We start from the raw sequence: 19,580 nt of genomic DNA on the forward strand, positions 1-19,580 counted from the left end.
GTACATGGGTATCTGCCCCTTTCTCACAGTTTCAACTACTATGATGAACATCTGCTCATAACCATCGTCAAAACTATCCTTTGTTATAGATAGCCTCACACAGTCTTCCTTTCTGATTGGAGACATTTTATCTTTAATTTTAAACTTATTCCTAGACATTGTTTTCCAAATCTTGCAGAGCTTGGAGGTTTCACATCAATAGCTTAGACTGGAAGCTGTTTATAAACTACAGTAATACTCCAAATGAGCAAAACGGATTGCATGCTGTAAAACATCCCCACATCTTGGTTTTTAATATCCTGTTAAAGCAATCTGCAAGAGGTTTCTACCCCATTACTAGCAACAGAATGGTGAAAATTACACTACTTTAACAGCTTGTCTGAAGGCTGCTTCAAAAAAAAAAATCAATTCCTTGCTTGGGTTGTAATTTGCAAGGCAGCAAAAATTGTTTTAAAGACCTTAGCTATTTAAGAACCCATTTTGCCATTTAGACATGTAGTCCAGGCACATTTTGTAATATGTTCATCACTATTAAGATATGCTTACACTGCTAGGGTGTCCAGAATACGCCACAAATACCTGTTACTTATAAAGTGCTTTCTCACTGTCTTCCATGTGTTGTTAACTTTACTGTATTTCTGTAACTGCAGGCATGTATGTATGTATATGTATATGTATATGTATACATATATGTATATGTATACAATATACATATGTGTATATGCATACGAATGAAGACCTTTGACATACTTCTCGGATAAAGAAAAAGGGTTTCAGCTGTTACAGGGAGCTCTGAGATCACATGCCACAGCACATGTGATATGGTCATGACAAAATGGCAATGTCTCATGGACCAAGGGAGGACTTCTTGGTCCTAGGAAATGTGACACACTTCTGGGCTAAATGGATCACACAACTGCAAAAGAGGCTTGTGGAAAAAGAGAAGAGGTTTCTGGGGACAATGGTCATCAGCTTTAAGGGGCAGGACTTCCTGCAGAAGTTAAGGGGAATCACAGGTGCATCATCTTATATGAAAGTTGTTCTTTAACTGATACTCACTATATTTCTCTTGATGGCAGCCTTTCTTCACCCTCTCCTCCATCTTTCTGAACCACACTAGAGAACCCTGTTGCTACCACTCAAACAAGGAATAAAGATATATTTGAAATAAAATAATCTATGAAACAGTATATAATAATCACTAGAGAGAGGATTTACTTATTAATATTTTAACATATATTAGTAATTACTACACGCAGTTTGGGTTAATTTATCATTACTTGGGCTAAGCAGACATATGATGGTTATGGTATAGTGATGATTGAAGACACATGAGGCTGGGCTTTTCCTGGAGAGAAGACTGAAAGAAGTATCTTGAATGGAAGAAGCCAACAATTTCTATCTTCCTTATATTAAGACACAGTACTATCATACCCAATCACCTTAGATAGACTAAGATGCTTTATGTTACTGTTTAAAACAATAAAGGGGCCACATAAGGATCCTATCTTCAGATGCCCAGACCTTGACATTGAACCTGGCAGTTTAGTTGTTCAGTTAAACCTGGCAGTTTAGTTAAAACTTCCATCGCAATAGGTAATTTCTCTATTGATGTTTCAAAAACTAATCTTTACTCTTCACTTAAATTGTGTACCTTTTCTTTTTCTATTTTAAAAATATCTTTTCTATGTTAACTCTGTATTCACACAATCTTCACTTACCTACCTTTCATATTACCAGAGCACGTAGCTTTGCCTTACCATAATGTAAGTGCAGTGTTCTTTAATTTCTCTTTGCATCACATGATAAATAAAACATCTTCTAAAGAAAAAGCCTACTTTCTTTGGATCGGCTTTCTTGAACTCATGATTTCCCAGCTAATGTTTCAGGGTCAAGAAGTAGTGACAGCAGTGATCCATTTTTTTGGATCAAGCTCAGAGCAGATGTAAGAGATCTGGCTACAAGTCGTGTTTGCTTTTCCAAAGACCATCTCTTGTTTCCTTCAAGGAAGAAGTGTGACACCACATGGAAGCATCTAGCACATGTTACTCATCAAACAGATCATTCTGTCCTAAATTATAAAACTTTTGGCTTTATATTGTGATTGTTCCTATTTGTTCTTCCCTAGCTAAAGGCCTGAAGGTTTTCTGAAATTATCAGTGCAAAGTTTATTGACTGTTTTTATGAACCAGTACATACTCGTTCACAGCGATTGTTATGTATCACATGTTCACTGGAAGTGGAAATGCAACGAATTAAAAATACTATTAATATGGAATGACTTTACCCCAGGGGAACAATGAACACACTAAGAGATTTGCTTTGCTAAACAACTGGCTACATCAGGTTGTCAGGGGGAAGAAAATCAGGAAATCAGAAAATTCCTCAAGGCAAAGAAAAATGATATCAGACATAACAAATGTACTCAGATATTTTCAGAGATCACTAACTGTGAAGCTAGGGGGATCATAGTGATGATCTAACTTATATACAAAGCCGGCATGACTTCCCCAAATGCAATCCTGAACAGTAGAGATCTTTCAGAAAACTGTATTTTTAACATCAATTTTACACTTTCGTTCTTTCACATTTTTAATTCAACAAGCTGGAGAGAGGCAGGAAGAGAAAACAATGAAAATAAAGCTGAGTGTCCTTGGGTCTTCAAAGGACAGGTACAAATTAGAGTGTTCTCTTAGAAATGTAAAATAATCCTCTACTTCTTTTTTTGGTCCATTTTATCAGCATACTGTTGCAAGGTATACAGGTATATACAGTACAGGAAAGGTCACCAGGCAGAGCCACAGCTGCACTTGGCAGGTAGGGGAATAATGGTTCCTCTGCTAAATCCAGCTTCAAAGTGCCCCACAGAGCATGTAGCAGAGCTCATCCAAATGCACCAGAGCTATCACGTGTGCATATGTGACTGCATGTATTCAATAAGCTTCTGAATACTCTTCTGTAATGCTTATGTGTTGCAAATACTTCTGGAATATTCAGTCCCTCATAATGCATATGATGTAAGACAAGAGGCCTGGACTATGGAAATGAATAGGTGCTTTGAGATTTACACTTGTATCTTTGAGTTAATTATTTAAAATATTTTTTCTTATCTGTCAATTTGACAATTCTCAATGAAATATGGAAAAAAATACACATAATAAAGCACTCAGAGTCAGGAGTCTGGAACTCTTTTGAACACTGCACTGTACAGACTTCTCAATCTTTTTGTCTGTCAGATGGTCTTGCTTGGAAACTCCATAATTATCAGAACTGCTGAGTCTGATTTGCTGTGGATTTATATCTTCTAGCTAGTTGGAATATTTAATTTAAAAATGAGGTTTATAAACATGTGTAAAAAAGACAGACATATATATTATAATTGCCTTCCACCAAATAATGTGGTTGTGATATGTAGACTGCCACGGAGAATTGCTGAAATCATCTGACAGAATCAAGTGAATGCAAATGCTCCAACTGTTCCTTCTCTTTTACACTTATTTCTATATAATTTGAAGGAAAGCATCATTTGAAATCTTACCCTTACTGTCAGAGTCATTTGCAATTAGATAGCAAATAAAAAAAAAAGTGTAAAAAGATAGTGTGATTATATAAATCTTATTTCTATAGGGAAATATGTTTTTGCTTCTGTAGGACAAGTATATTAGGACATAATTAATTAATTAATAGGTAATTAATTATTGCCCCAAACTAAGTACAAATATGCTCTCTGTTACACGTTGCATAGTTTGTCAAATAAATAAGCTCATATAAAAACATGACTTTAAATTTCAGGAAAATAATACTATAAATGCAAATGAATTTGCAATCCTGAAGAGGATTTTCAAAGCTTGAACTACAGCAGATCTCAAGTGGAACTATTCCATAAGAGTAAGCTGTGTTCATGAATATTATAATTTGAGACAGAATTGATTGTTTTGCCTCTCAACTGCCTCTCTTTTCTCCCCTTTCTAATCATTTTAATGTACATCCTAAGGTATGCTCTTACAATAAATCAATTTTGAGTTAAGTATTTGATGGCAAAAGGGGTATCTGTGTTTAAGTAAAAGTAAGCTTACTGCATGCTTGCCCAGATTTAACCTCCAGATACATTTTGCAGATGAATCATTGTAGTTACAACGAGATTACAACCTTAGTCATGCAGTCAGAAACTGATACAAATTTCATCATGGTTCAGTGCTTCCTGATTTCTTATTTTAAGAATTTAAATCCAAACTTTACTCAATCTTCAGTCCAAACATCCTACATAGCTAGTATATTTTGAAATACATTTTAAACCAAACTTTTGCAAGGTCACTGGCTATCCTGTAAATCAAAATATGAAACTTTTTTTATTGAAAGAAAAAATTCCAAAAGAATGTAGTTTGTATAAAAAACATCACTATTAGTGCAGAATTCTACCACATGTATATTTCTTCTGTGAATATGAAATTACCTGTAATACACTAAGAATTAAATTGTCATTCCTTATGAAAACTTTTGTTGATCAGCTGCAGAGAACTGCCATGCAATTACAGTGAATTTCAGAAGACAGCAAGTTTGTAATTCCTAAAGAAAAGGTAAGTAAGGTGCAATGTTCCAAGTAAGATGAGATGACTAGATCATTTTGGTATTTATCAATATTCACACTTGACAAGTGGGAGAACCATTTTGATGGAGGATGCAATAGCTGCAATAAAGTCTCATAAAGTCCTTTTACTTCTGTGATTCAAAAATATTCCTTTTTACTCACTTATAACAGACAAGCAACAATTTGAAACGGTCACGATTCTCAGTTTGTACTAGTCCAGACCATACCAAAAATGATGTATAGTTGTAGAAAAGGAAAAGGAGAGGTTTAATTTACATTGAGCAAAATTTTTGGCTGGAACTTTTATCCAGCCACACAGGCTAGAGTCATCTAAAACAGCAAAGTACGCTGTGTCAGTTTTAAGAAGTTGTTTCAAAAGAGAAAGAAAATGTAAACAATATTCTGAAATACTCAAATCACTAATCACAGCTTTTTATGAACAAAACTTTTACATTTTACATACATAGGACACTTTCGTAACTCAATTTTATTTCTAAAGAAATCTTTAAAATGAAATGTTTTTTTTTCAGATTAGACAGCATTAGCTGAATACTTAGTTCAGCCTTGTTTTGTCTTTTCAATTTGCCAAAACACAATTACGAAAACCTGCTAATTTCAATTACACTGTCTTTAAAAATAGTTTTCAGAACTGCCAATGAACTGAAAAATCAAATAAAAGTCCAATTATATTGTCCGCAAAAAATATTCTTACCAACAGAGTTACATAAAGGCAAGTTGTAGGGCTAAAAACTGATTGTAAAAAAAAAAAGTCAACTTCATATGAAAGTTTCTTAGCAAGTAAATTTTTATAGGGATTAAAGGTCAAGTGAAATAGAGCCATTACCAACCAGTATCTAGCAGACTGTGAGATACTATTCTATCAGAGCTAAGTCATTACCTCTTCAATAGAGCTGGGCAATAAAAAAGATAGCAAGGCGGAAGGCCAAGAAAGTGAGATACCTTCCTTCTGTCATTATTTAGTTCATGGAAAAATCCGAATCTTTGATTTCATAATGGTTTATTAAATTGCACCACATTATAACTTGGGGTGGGGGAGGACTGCAGAATAGGTACAGCCAGAGCTGACTAATCAATATAAAATATTGCAGTACCATGAGCTGGTTCTTCAAAAGGATTAAGATCAGCCGAAATGAGGGTAAATGTGATAGCAGTCAAAGCTATGCAAGAATGGAGACCTAACCAGGGAATGAAGGAATCTCCCCAGAAAGTGTAATCAGGAAAAGGTAAACGGGAAAATCTTTGTGAATGATGTAATCAGAGCATTCTATTAGCCCAATTAATCAGTCCAACCAACAAGTTCTGGTACAGGCTGAGTTGTGCTTTGATTCTACCTTCTGAAGTCATACAGCCTTTCTAAGAGCAATTGTACTGAAGGAATAAATGAGAACCAGAAGTGGCACTGATGCTGAAGCCACAGAAGATTAAGATTTTCTTGGCAGAGTAGATCTTTGCAAGAACGGTATTAGAAGAAGGGTATTAGGAATTTGGTCCAAAACCCAAACAAAATCCTGCCTGAAGGATAAGAAGTGTATTGATACATATGTATGTACATGCAGGTACACAAACACCAATAAAGTCTGTAAATTTAAGTGTCTGCTAGTACCTGAATATTAGCTTCAAACAAGACAAAACCAAGAGGTAATAGGAACAAAGTGTTTTTGTAGTTTTATGAGTCTCTAACTAACCTGTGTCTAATTCTGATGAGGAATACATGTCTGGGACAGTAAAAGTTTGGACTGAAATCCTGATGCAGCTGAGGGAAGTGGCTGAAATCTATCTGCTGCACTTCAGTAAGGAATGTGCAAAAGTGAAACTTCCACAAGCTCTAAATGAGGGCCAGAGGTTTCAAAAGCCAGCTTTGTTTGCGAGGGCTGTTTCTGACAATGGAGCTTCATTTGCAATGGGTGTTAATTCATCCAGAGCCATGAAAGCTGAACAAATTTAAAAGGGATATTTAGCTGGGCAACAAAACAGATGACAATCTGATGGAAATAGCTTAAAAACATATAAAGCGCTTCTCAGATTTAAAGATGAAAATTCAGAAACCTGAACTATCCTTCTAAGCTCAGTCCATTGGATAATGTTGCCCTGTCAAAGCATCGCATCTTTCACAGGAAAATTTAGTCTGAAATATTTCCAGTCCAATTTTAACAACAGAAAAAATACTAGGATTACCTATCAGCTTTTGCTCCTCATTGCCTTTATACTATCTGCATTTGTCTACATTATGTTTTGCTTAAAGATTGCAAGCTGCATGCCAGATGAGGGCAGACATTATTCTTTGTGCCAGACTCTTTCACTAGGCTGTACTTCATCAAAGAAGACCGATGTGCTCTCATGCCAAAGACTTTCTGTAGATACTTGGTGCCACTGAAAGTGTATATAGCAAATGGCTGCATTCATTATACAGATATTCAAGCATTACTTGTTGCTTAAACCTGTTCACTCCACGGGCAATCCACCCACCTGCCTTGGGGAAGCGAGTGCCTATTTCAGCTCAGTAATAGCAAACCCTCTCTCAAAAGAAGAAAAGACTGATAGCTGCAGAATAACATTTCTGCAGCTTATGCTGGCTATACGGAAACAATCTATACGCTGTCTTGCAGGCTGCTGCGCTCTCTAGAGGGAACTGATAGCAAAGGAAACTGCATATTCTTCATTTCCCCTCCCCTTCCCAGACCATTAATGAATTCTCAGGTGCTGTTGGAATAGTGAAAATATTACTGATGATGACAATGCAGTGTTTCAATAAGATGCAGAGAAAAATGGCTAAAAAGATGCTTTCAGAATCAAATCACACTGTTTTCTTTAATTCTCACCAGCTCAGTTAGCAGCTTTTCTTTTCTTCCCCTTCTCTCCGATATCTGTTTCCCTTCTACCTTCGACTTCCAGTCTATGCCAACAGCAAAGAAATCTGAAGATAATAACATAGAAGAACATCTGGTAACTAGTGAGCATATATATATGAACACAGAAGAAAGTGATGCAGGAAGAATAAAATAATAGCTGGGGAACAGTAGATACTGGAAGATACGACCGACAGCAGTTACGGGAGCTCCGGGAGGCTTATTTCTTCAACCAGCATATCTTCATTAACGAATTACCTAAATGAGGAGTACTTAGTGAACATACATAATATAAAGGTGTAGTAACATGAGATCAGTACTACTAACTGCATTAAAAATATTTTCCAAAAATAAATGCAATTCTGAAATGTCATTTTAAAAAGCTGTGTACGAGAAGTGGCATCTCTGCATCTGGCTTCTTTCAGTATTTTAAAAGAGCAACCGCTGACTGTCAACTAAAAGTGGTCTTTTTACAGAATGTGAACTATACAATATTTAGCATAACATGTTAATTTTAACTGATTTTACTTTTTAAATTTTTTTCAATTCTGCTAATAGAACTAATCTACTCTGTCCTTTATACAATGACACTGAACGCTTTATAGTCAGATAAACATACAGCAGGAACAGGTTTAACTGCAGTACTTACTTTTGCCTCGTAACGAGAAGTATGTTGACCCATGTCAATTCACGAATACTTCCTGAACAAGGACGTGAAAATCCAGCATTTCAAAGAGTTTCACAAATACTAAAAGAAAAGAAAAAAAGAAAAGAAAAAAAATCCAGAAAGAAAGAGTGAAAAAAACAAACAAAACACCTCAAAGTAAAAAGATAAAGAAAAAGCCTGTAAGGTTTACAGCTCTGACTGCAAAATATTCAGCCTGGCAGCTCCAGGAGAAATACAACTCTGTGTACTTGTACATGCTCTCCCCATTAGAGGAGGAGTCAATTTTGCAACACTTATGTTCCTTGCTTGAGGCAAAACAGTGATTCTCTTCAGTGCAAGCAATGTTTGGAGTGTGACAGCTTTAAAGGTGAGAGGTGTACTCTGAAGCATAGGAATGCATCAGCAGAAAAAGGATATTTTTAAGCATCAGCTACATATGCTACAGGTTGCTGTGGCTTCTTTTAAATGCTTATTGCCTAAGGTGTTTTTTTTTTTTTTTTTAAAGGGAAAACTAATGCCCCTTACCATAAACCACATCCATAATAACCTTTGTGCACCAGTAGTCCATGTTTTATAGTCTAAAATTGCAGAAAAACAAATTCTTTTTACAACAGAATGAAAGTAGTTGACTGTACAACAAAAAGCTGACTAAACAGAAGAAAATCTTTTTTTGGTAATTTTGTTAGCTTTTTCCTGTGATTTGAAAGGAATTTCAGATTATGCAAGGGGGTTTTGAATTTTACTAACATACTAAATTATTCACTAGTCATCCACCTCTATTTAACTGAAAGCATTTTTACATGTTCTTATTAATGCTTTCATTGACTCATATTTTTATCTTCTCTGTATTCATGCCAGTGAATTGAAAATAAAATACATGCATATGTAGTGAAAATTTTTTTAAGGAAGAAGACTGAGCAAGAACATTCTTCTTCATAATGAAGTGAGATTTCTGTGGTGTGGTTGTTTAGTTGTTATTACAGTCAAGTCTTTCTAGTCAAGGTCACAATTGTTCGTATCTTGTGACCAAATGGACATTCTGCAGAATATTACAAACAATCAGCAATCATATGAACAGTTTCTTGGCAAGACAGGCAAATATTTTCGAGTAAGGAACACATACCTTGTGATCTATTCACACAGATTATAAAACTTCAGGTGTGTTTTTTCAGTGTGGTTGGACTAAGCTAACTGCCAGTTGCTGCCAAAAGGAACAGTTTCACTCTGTACCTCCACTCGCTTACCCCCTTCCATCCATCATATATGTTGTGTTACCCGTTTGAGACCCAGTTAGGAGGGTTTAGGGAGCTAAAATGGTAGAAGACGATTCCTTTTTTTTTTTTTTTCCCTTCCTATTGTAAATATCTGAACAGCCGCACTCTGAGGTCCAACAAATGCTAGCGATAGGGGAATGGAATGCATAGCTGGCAGTAAAGACTCAGTCGATGGTATCATAAAACTATGCCCTAAAATATCAGTGCGTTCAGCTAGCTGTAAGCAAATTCCACCAGTGACTGTGTAGAAAGGGATGAAACTGCTCTTGGAAAATTGGTAATGTGTTTGAAAGGATGCTATCACTTCAGAAATGAGAAAAAGAACAGACCTAACAGGTATTTCACCAGTCAGGAAAGATGTAGCAGGCTGTGGCTGTTTGCTTTATGTCTATATCTGCTTGCTGCTGCTGAAAACAGGGAGGGCAAACCAGGGGGAGGGGGGTAGGTGGGTGGGGTGGGGGAGAGAGAGATAAGATCTGGCCTAGGGAAGAGATTTTCAAAATGAAGGTGAATCAAGGAAGTACTGTTCCACCTCATCACTATCTTAATTTCCGTAAGAGGACTGTAATAATATTAAAGTCTGCATATGCATTTTTTTCATAGTGAAAGTAGGCTTTATACCCCTAGAATCTGGATGAAGGGAAGAAGACAGAACAGAAACTAAATTGCTAACGATCTAGTGAAAGACAAGATGAAAGATGGGAGTTAAGAGCTAACATTGAGATCTGTAACAAGGATAACTTTTGACATTTATACCTGTGCTATCTAGTTTATAGCTAGCTGATGTAATGCAACCTTAGTTACTGTGGCAGCAGGCAGTATAGTGTGAGATGGTTCTTAAATATTTCCCCAGAATTTTGAGCTATTTGTTCAGCTTTTAATGAGCACTGTATGCCTGTGGCTGTACTAGTAGCAGCACTCAAGCCAGTCAGGCAAGTCTGTACAAGCACACACAGCTTCTGGTGGAATACTGCCAAGAAAAGACAACTGTGATCCTAGGAGCACTGGATTAAGGAGATTATTTTAAGGTAGTGGCAAGATCTCACAACATGGGTAAGCCATGCTCAAGAAAGATTCTTTCAAATTAGGCCAGGTGAAAAATAAGGTAACCAAGATGAGATAAAGGCTCTAAGGCCCATCTATTAAAAAGTGACTAATATGATTTGACCTGGCAAAGTAAAGGTTGAGGTGGAAAATGGAACAGGCACTTACATGTCCCTATGAAGATAGTGTATGTCTAGCAATACAAAAAAGAGTAAACACTGGACCAGTCCAATAGCTGCTTAAGCTGAAGAGAAATGCTGGAGCATAAAGAACAGATAGAAACTGGACACAAATAATATCAGGCAGTTAACCAAAAGGATACTAGCCACCAGAGTATGAAAAATTGGAGCAGACTTCCAACAGGGTAAAAAAAGCATAGCTCTTCTAGAATAGAACTTGGCAGGTCTCTGAAAGGGATTATGGACTTGACTCATCCCATGTCATGTAACTGGTGTATCCACTTTAGAAATCTGGTTTAGGTCAGGATCTTAAGATGCCTCTATAGTCAGTAGAGAAAGATTATTCTGTGGCTGGTCTAGAAGCATAATAATTTCATTTCCGGAGATTAATTTTCTTAGAAAAGTTAGTAGGTTTGGAAACTGTTAAAATAAGCTGTTAAATTCCAGACAGCAGTCCTTACAGACACATCAGTGAATCATTTCCGGAAAGGAAGGCTTAGAAAACTAGGAGAGTAAGGGTCTAACTTTATTTTCAATATAATGACTTTTGTATCGCTATAACTGCACCAACCTTAGTGAAGTTATTCTTCACCACAGCTGTATCAGTCTTATCAAACATTTAGGCAGAACACAATTTCATTGCAAAAATGAGCAAAATGGTGTCAGAACAGTAAGCACACAAGGTTGGGAGGAAGGTGGGAAATAAGATACAAGATGGAAGAAACAAAGATAAGTGACAAGGTTTCAGGAAGGGACTTTAAAGGTGAGAAAAATGCTAAAAGGAGTGTTGCAGACAGTACAATTGAAACAACATATAAAAGGAGGCAGCAACCTGTCTTTCCCACAGTCCTTATCTACAAAAAACCTCAAGCCTCCCTCTGAGAGCAACAGCTTTTATAGGGGTTACGACTGTTTGTCTCTGCCCTTCCTCTCTCCGTCCCCGCCTCCCTCCAAACAGCACAAGCCTCTGGTTTTTAAATGTGGAGGAAAGAATAAAAGAAATAAAATAGGAATAAGAATTCTGAGAACTTCAGAGAGAACATTTTCTTTTGCTGCTGCCTTCTTTCCTTACCACAACTTCCTCTGAAGAAGCAGTAGCCAAAACCCTCTGATGTGTCCCTTTAGAGACAGACAAAATGTACTTACAGGGCAATTTTCACACAAAGACATGGCAAGTACCATTCTCACATGATCCACACACCTCCGAAGTCCTGCCCCTTTTCTAGTCACACATGAGCTTCCAACAGTAGTACAGCAATGATGAACCAGGATGTCCTTAGCCCAAAGTGACCATCACTTTGGCAGAGATGTATCCCATGCTACCTCACAATGGCCTATGATAGGCTGCCATGCCTTCTCATTTGCTCCAAGGCCAGCAAGTCAAGGGCATTCTGCACATGCCCCATGTCATCAAAAATACCACTCGTGAATGTTTCTGGATTTTTGGTTATGGATAAAAAGCACTGGTGCTGGTGCTTCAAGATTGCTCACAATACATACCACATTTTCAGCCTTTACATTTGTGAGTCTTTTCTGCATATCCTTTGCTGCTCTCAAACAAAACCACAATTACTTTAATTGCCAGGGCCTTGTGCTGCTGTCACTGCTAGCTGCTGTCTGCAGCTAGGGCTCCTTATTCTTCTGCTTATGTTATCTGCACACCTACACAGTGGCCAGAGCCAGCACTAGGACTTACTGCCATGAAGTAAAGACGTGCTCTGATTCTGCAGCACCTGTGGTTCTACAGTGTCTGACAAAGCTCACAGAAGTTTCTTGTCCCATATACTTTCCTGATATCCTTAACGCCATAATAATGTCTTTCATGTGAAAAGATGACACACTTCTTGGGATACGCGAGATTGTCATTAGCCATAAAAATTGCCAGACCTTGTTACCCTCAGACATGCTGATGGTCTTTATGTCAACATGTAGCAGATGCTCAGACAACAGGCTCTCACTCAGCATGACCTCCATGTACATGGGCCACACTGGCAGGCAGACATGGCTTCAGGTGCCAGGCAGCCACGTGGAGCCCTGGGATGGCAGGGGCTCTGCCTGACTGTAGCAAAGTGACAGCTCAGGTGGGCCAAGAGAGGGAGGACTTCCTGGTCCTAAGAGCACAACATATTTCTGGGGTAAATTTGTCATGTGACTGTGACAGGCAGGACTTTTGCCAGAAGTGAGGTTACTTCTAATCTTGTATGGAAGTTGTCCTTTAACTACTAACAAAGTATTCAGTCTACCGCACTTGCTCGTGCCTTCAGCCAGTGCGACTCCTTATCTATATTGGTGTATTAGGTTTACATGTTTTTTTTTTTTTTTTTTTTTGGGGGGCGGGGGAGGGGAAGGGGGCTGCATGGCTGGCCTCTGAACAGAACCCAGCAGCTGCCCCAGATCAGGTAAGAGCCAGCTCCAGCCGGCTCCAAAAGGGACCTGCCGCTGGCCAGAGCCGAGCCAGTGAGTGACGCTGGTTGGGCCTCTGGGAGAGCAGACTGAAGAAAGGGAAAAAAAAAAAAAGAAAAAAAAAACAAACACCTGCTGTGCTATAGCAGCTAGGAGAGAGAGGAGTGAAAACCAGCCCTGCAGCCCCCCAGCTCAGTGCAGCAGGAGGGCAGGAGGTGCTCCAGGCACGCAGCGGCAGTTCCCCTGCGGCCTGTGGAGAGGCCCCTGCTGGAGCAGGCTGTCCCCCTGCAGCCCATGGGTCCCACACGGAGCAGATCTCCACGCTGCAGCCTGTGGAGGAGCCCTCGGTGGAGCAGGTGGATGTGGCCTGGAGGAGGCTGCGGCCCATGGAGAGCCCCCGCAGGAGCAGGCCCCGGGCCGGAGCTGCAGCCCGTGGAGAGGAGCCCACGCAGGAGCAGGGGTCTGGGGGGAGCTGCCGCCCGTGGGGGACCCATGCTGGAGCCGTTTGCTCCTGGGGGATGGACCCCATGGTGCGGAGCCGTGTGGGAGCAGTTCTTCAAGAGCTGCTGGCTGAGGGACCCCAAGTGGAGCAGGGGCAGAGAGTGACCGTGAGGGAGCGGTGGAGACAAAGCATCGAGGACTGACTGCAGCCCCCATTCCCTGTTCCCCTGTGCTGCTTGGGGGGAGAAGGTAGAAGAGGGTGGATAGAGGGATGATACTTTTAGTTTGCTTTTAGTTTCTCACTGCTCTAGTCTGTTACTAATAGGCAATAAATTACATTAATCTTCCTATGCTGAGTCTGTTTTACCCATGACAGTAATTGGTGACTGACCTCAACCCTTGAGCCTTTTTTCATCATAGTCTCTCACCATGTTCATTTGAGGAGGGGGAATGAAAGAGCAGTGTGGTGGAGCTCAGCTGCCCATCAGTGTGAAACCACCACAGTTTGTATAATAGAGGAAACTGTGCTCCTGCTGAGTTAGGTACAATGAGAAGGCTTAACTAGCTCTAATTGTGCTGAGGAACGCAAAAAATCTTATAAGGCCTGAATAAATCCATAAACAAATGAATTAGCCAGTTCTTGTTTTAAAGAAGTTGTTTCCATATGTTTTTTTCTTTGTTTTGAAATGGTAAGCACATCTTTGGTATTTATATAAATGTAAGAATATGCCTATCACCACTGACAGCTGTTACTTAGGAATCAGTCCTCTCTCATTATGTTGAATATACATATTAAATACTATGACATATTTTAAATACAGACCAAATATTGACTGTAGCATTATCTAATTCAGCCATTTATCACTTGCTCTATAAACCCCTCTAAATTCATATTCAGCTATACATGGCTGGCACATTCAGATACAGATTACATTGATACAGATAAAATACTTATTTTTTTCTCTGATGGGATCACTGTACAATGCGGCAGTTTCCTACTTCATTAAGCTATTCTTGATCACTTTACTACTGCCTAAATGCATTCTTCAAATTTTGCTATCTCTTTTAATTGTGGACTTGTAATGAACCCATAGCTCTCTCATGGATGCCTTCACTATCTCATTCTATGATTGAGACCTGCTGCTCAGAGACCTGCTATCACAGAGACCTGCTGCTCCACCTGGACTGTCACAAGTCAGGTTGGATGTTAGGAAAAGGTTCTGCACCCAGAGGGTGGTAGGGCACTGGGACAGGCTCCCCAGGGCAGTGGTCATGGCACCAAGCTGCTGGAGTTCAAGTGTTTGGACAACGCTCTCAGACACATGGTTTGATTTTTGGGTCGTCCTGTGTGGAGCCAGGATATGGACTCGATGATTTTTGTGGGTCCCTTCCAGCATGGAATATTCTATGGTTCTATCTTTGAAGGTCCCTTCCAACTGCACTATTCTATTCTAATTTAATCCTGCAGAGAAAGGGAAAAACAGTAATCTCTATTGTCTACAAATATGTTTTCTTTTCATGGGAACATTCACAAAATAAAGATGAAATTCATCCTGACTGATATTCTTTGATTTCAGCTATAAACAAAAATATTTCTGTAGTACAACAGCTTGGTTGATGTGAGATGCACATGTTCAAGTACTGGTTTAACACCAAAAGATCTAAATGATGAACTATGATGCTATGAACACAAAGTAGCACTTAACACAATTACATGGTCTTTCTGTAGGGTAGTAAGTTCCAGATAAGCCCACCCCTTTAGGGTCTAACTCATTTCATCTCTTTGATCTATAACTGGAGTTATGCTGTCATACATGGAGTCATTTCTTGTTTGATATTTTTACTGCTACAAAAAATCTACTTATATTTTTTAAACCAGCATGCATTTTCACAAAACTGTACATTTAATTAACACAGGATGTCCAACAGAATCTCCTTTTGTCTGAAAAGCTGAATAGGAAAAGAGGCATTAATAAAAAACAGGCTTTCAAAGGATATGTCTCATTATTTATGATTTCTCCTAAATTCATTCAGTCGCTTAAAATATTTTACAAAATGGTCGCATCCTGTATTCTGGAACAGATACAGCCTTTTACAAGACAACAAACACAAAGGATACTTAATTTCTAACTTATGTGATTTTCTTAATAACACTAGCTGAAAAGCTCTACTACCCTCCTTCTGTTCTTAATTTTTAGCCTCTGTCTTCAAATGCAGAAGTATTAGAACTCTGTTTGAGTCAGAGTCTTTGCTCCCTAAATCAATCACAAACTGTTGAAGTAGATGAGGAAAATGTGTGAAACCAATAAGTATGTAATATGTAGGAAGCAGAGCTATGATGATGAGATTACTCTGTAATCTGTTGGGTTATGAATTTGGCCTAATATACTTGTCAATGCCGTGCAACTGATGGCCATCAGTGTAGGACCTATGGCCAAGAGCAGTGCCTCCTGAGTGATTTTTAAATTCAATCCTGACTACATAAAAATGGCTATTCAAGAATCTTTTCTGAAGTGTATTTGTGTTCCTTGCTCCAGAATGATCTCAGGTCTCTGCTTCAGGGCCTGACAGTTGTGCTATCCAAGAGGACTTGAAAAATCTTTTCCCTTTTTGTATTAGGAGTTTCAGAAGTCTAGTTATGTATCATATTATGAGATATATTTTTATATTAGAAAACTCCCTTAAGTGTTGTATCCAATAAATGTATTAAATCAATTTAAAAATACAAAATAATATTCACTTCCAAAATACATTTTGCAATTCAAAGTGTTATATGAACATTAAGAATCATACTGCTGTCTTACTTACTATCTGGATAATTACTGTACAGAAGAATATAGATGAGTGGTATTTCGTTGCCTTTTGAGCATTCTTTATCTTTACAAATAAACTGCTATTATTTTTGCCTTAGGTTGAATGAATAATATGCTACTTTACAAAGACGAAGTGTATATTTCCTTATGCTTATTCTCTTTCCCAAGTACCAATTACTGGTCATAGTTGGAGAAGAGAGAGAACTAGGAGGACCTTTCATCTGACCCAGTATCACTTGTTCTTCTAACAGTTTAAATCAATAAATGACAACAAATGAAGGTATAATGCATCTTTTCCTGCCATTCATGGACACTCTCAAACCTCTTCCACGTAGTGAGTCTGAAGGAAGAGGCGTCTGTCATGTGAACTACCCAATCTTTCAGTATCTAGTGAAAAAAAGTAGCTAGATCCCAAGAAGGAAGTTTGGAAATAGTTCCCTCCTCTCAAGGCTATCCAATTTTCCACATAATTATTTTAAACCAAGATAATTTGTTGTTTAGGGTTATGTGGGGGCACGGATTCACCTTTTGATCAGAATCATATTTTATAGTTAGAAGCAATCTCATAAAGAATATCAGCATACTAAAAGCATTCTATCCAATCAGTTTTATACTGATAGTCATTAATATTTAATCATTACTTAAGAATCATAGAATGGTTGAGGTTGGAAGGAACCTCTGGAGGTTATCTGGTCCAATCCCCCTACTTGTCTATTGTGTTTTGATTTTAATTTTGTCTTTTCTTTTTTTCTTTGTATTGTATGAGTGATGGGTATAGCTGCAAGAAAAAACAACTTGTCAATAATGATGATAATCGTCTCTTTCCTTGTTAACTATTAACTTTTATTGCAAAGACTCAGTCAATTTTTGTATGTGGTAGTTTGTTATGAAGAAACAAATAGTTATAATGTCCAGTTCTTGTTCTTAATTGATGCTGTTCTACTGTAGTAGTTCAAAACTGGAAAAATATTTTATTAGGAGGTTAACCCTACTTCAATTTTCAGCTTTTCTCTGAATATTAATATGAAGAGTTGAAGAGGCAGTGACAGCAGAAAACTAGCAATGAAAATGGCTGTGACAACTTATTATAAACCACAGACTGAAAAGAAGGAATTAAGACACTGAACTTTACAACAATACGGCCTGAAGACACAGATTCTGGAGACTGATAAGAGTTATTTCATGTAACTTGCTCAAGCCATTTATGTGACACAACACACTAATCAGAAAAACTTCAATGGAAGGCAAAATGAAAAATAAAATTCATGGTGAGTAAACAATATAATGTACACTGGAAGCACTCTGACAAGTGCTTCCAAGTGCAATATGAATTATGTTTGTTTCTTGGTACTTAAGCTTTAAAAATCCCAGTAAGACTGCCTATTTGGAGGGACATAAGCTGTTTTTTTATATTTTATTCTTTTCTTTAATCTAAAGATTTTTTGTTGAATGTACGTGCTTCCCTCTTTGTGCATAACAATTAAATAGCCTTTTCAATAGAACTACGTATTTGAGGATACTTAAAAATTCTGTGCAAAATCACTTAAAATACAAAGCCTTGCAAGATTATTTATGAATCTCTCTCAGAAGCAAATACAATAAATAATGCTAATTTTCTCTACTTACAATTTTTTCTTACATCTACCATCACAAAATTACAGGAAATGTACTGCAAAGAAAATAAAGTCAACAAATCAAATCAAATTACTGCTGTATTCCCCTGCTCTGCCAAATTTAAGCACCCATCTGAGGTACTGCTCCTCTAACATGTAAAATCTAAAATCAACTTTCTGACATTAGGTGGGAAATTATAGAGAAGTCCCTAAATTTCTCATGCGTCAATGGAAACAGACACCTTCCAGAACTGCAAAGACAGATTTCAACAGCCCCTTTAGATAATCTCATCCATTGTCTAGCCACTCTCATTGTGAATATTTTTTCCTTATGTCCACTCCAAATTTCCCTTGTTGCAACTTTTGAAAACTGTCTTCTCCAACTGTACACTTTTTAGAAGAATATAGCTGAAGAATATAACTAGATCCCCCATTAGCTTTCTTTTTTCTAGGGTAAACAAATCCTATTCCTTCAGCCTCTCCCTGTACATCCTACACCTCAGTTCACTAACCATCCCAGGGACCCTCTGCTGCAGGTTGTTGATAACTCTCTTGTACTGGAGAATGCAGCAGTACAGATGTAGTAATAAAACAGCATAATATATAGTTGCCTGTTTCACAGTCAGAGTGCACTGTTGGCTCACATTCAGCCTGGCATCCACTGTAAATTCCAGGGCCTTTCCAACAGAGCTGCTACCCTGCCAGCTGGTTCCCAGCCTGTACTGATGCAGGAGGATATTCCATCTTAGATGCAGAACTGCACAAGGCCTCTTTTGCCCCTCCCCAAGGCTATTAGCAGTCCTTCTTTTTGAACCTCTGCCACTTGTCCTCTCAGTCTGACCTCACCCCCAACTTAATAACTTTTGTCTATTTGCTAATGCTGATGGGTCATCATCCCGGAAAATACATTACATCACACCAACTCTACATGGTCTGGAAGTAAAAATAGCTCTGAAAAAAGGGTCCCCTACACTGTCTGTCAATGCCATCTGAGCTATAGATATTAGATGTTCATAACAGAAGAAAAATGCACCTCTGCGGAACAAATATTCCTAGATATGTTTGGGTAGGCTGATGGAGTAGGTGGCCACAATTACTGTCTGGATTCAGATGAATTTCGGGAGCTATTGTCCTAGTTTAGAAAAGAATCCTGCAGACTGTATTTCACTCAATGTCTTTGACAAGCAGAGAAATAATTCCCAGCTGCTCAGGGACAGTATGTGGCAGCATGTAAGACCAATTCAAATGACCTGAAAAGGTCTTAGGTGCCCAATACCTGACAGAACATCCACAGAAATGTCATGGAATTTCTGTGGTAATAGTTCAAAACAGTGTCTTATAGATATCCCAGAAACTGTAGGTTGTTCTTACAAAAATAAATAAATAAATAAATAAATATTTAAAGTAATGGTTCTTCGCTGCAGAATTTCTTGTTTTAATACTCTTTTTATAGTTTCTCATTTCAGAATGGTAAAGCAGGCGGTCTAATACCATAACTTCCATTTCAACAGGTCCATTGCAGAGAAGAAATTTTCATCTTGTATATGTCAAAATGGCAGAAGAAAATGATTTATAATTATGTAATGACACACTTATTTTCAAATATAGTTTGGCAACTTCACCTTTCAATGCTTGTCTATGGTAGATTATAGTGCTTTTCCAGTTCTACATAATCTTTCATAATTGTGGAC

General features: G+C 38.0%; 1 protein-coding gene across 12 annotated transcripts in view; it reads right to left on the minus strand.

Moving 5' to 3' along the window:
• Nucleotides 1-19,580, minus strand: part of PRLR (prolactin receptor) — a 166,788-nt gene that overhangs the window by 87,122 nt on the left and 60,086 nt on the right. For 9 of the 12 annotated variants that reach the window (XM_040542206.1, XM_040542201.1, XM_040542204.1 and 6 more), the window contains 2 exons: nt 8,105-8,203; nt 7,429-7,523 (listed from right to left, as the gene is read on the minus strand). The exons of 2 other annotated variants lie outside the window; for them this stretch is intronic. The gene's annotated coding sequence lies outside the window, so the exon portion shown is untranslated. Of the gene's footprint in view, nt 1-7,428; nt 7,524-8,104; nt 8,503-19,580 lie in introns of those variants that run through there. One more of the 12 variants, XM_040542202.1, reaches the window with a different exon arrangement.

The sequence above is a fragment of the Cygnus olor genome, chromosome Z (genome assembly GCF_009769625.2).
Source record: "Cygnus olor isolate bCygOlo1 chromosome Z, bCygOlo1.pri.v2, whole genome shotgun sequence".
In the NCBI taxonomy this organism is placed as follows: domain Eukaryota; kingdom Metazoa; phylum Chordata; class Aves; order Anseriformes; family Anatidae; genus Cygnus; species Cygnus olor.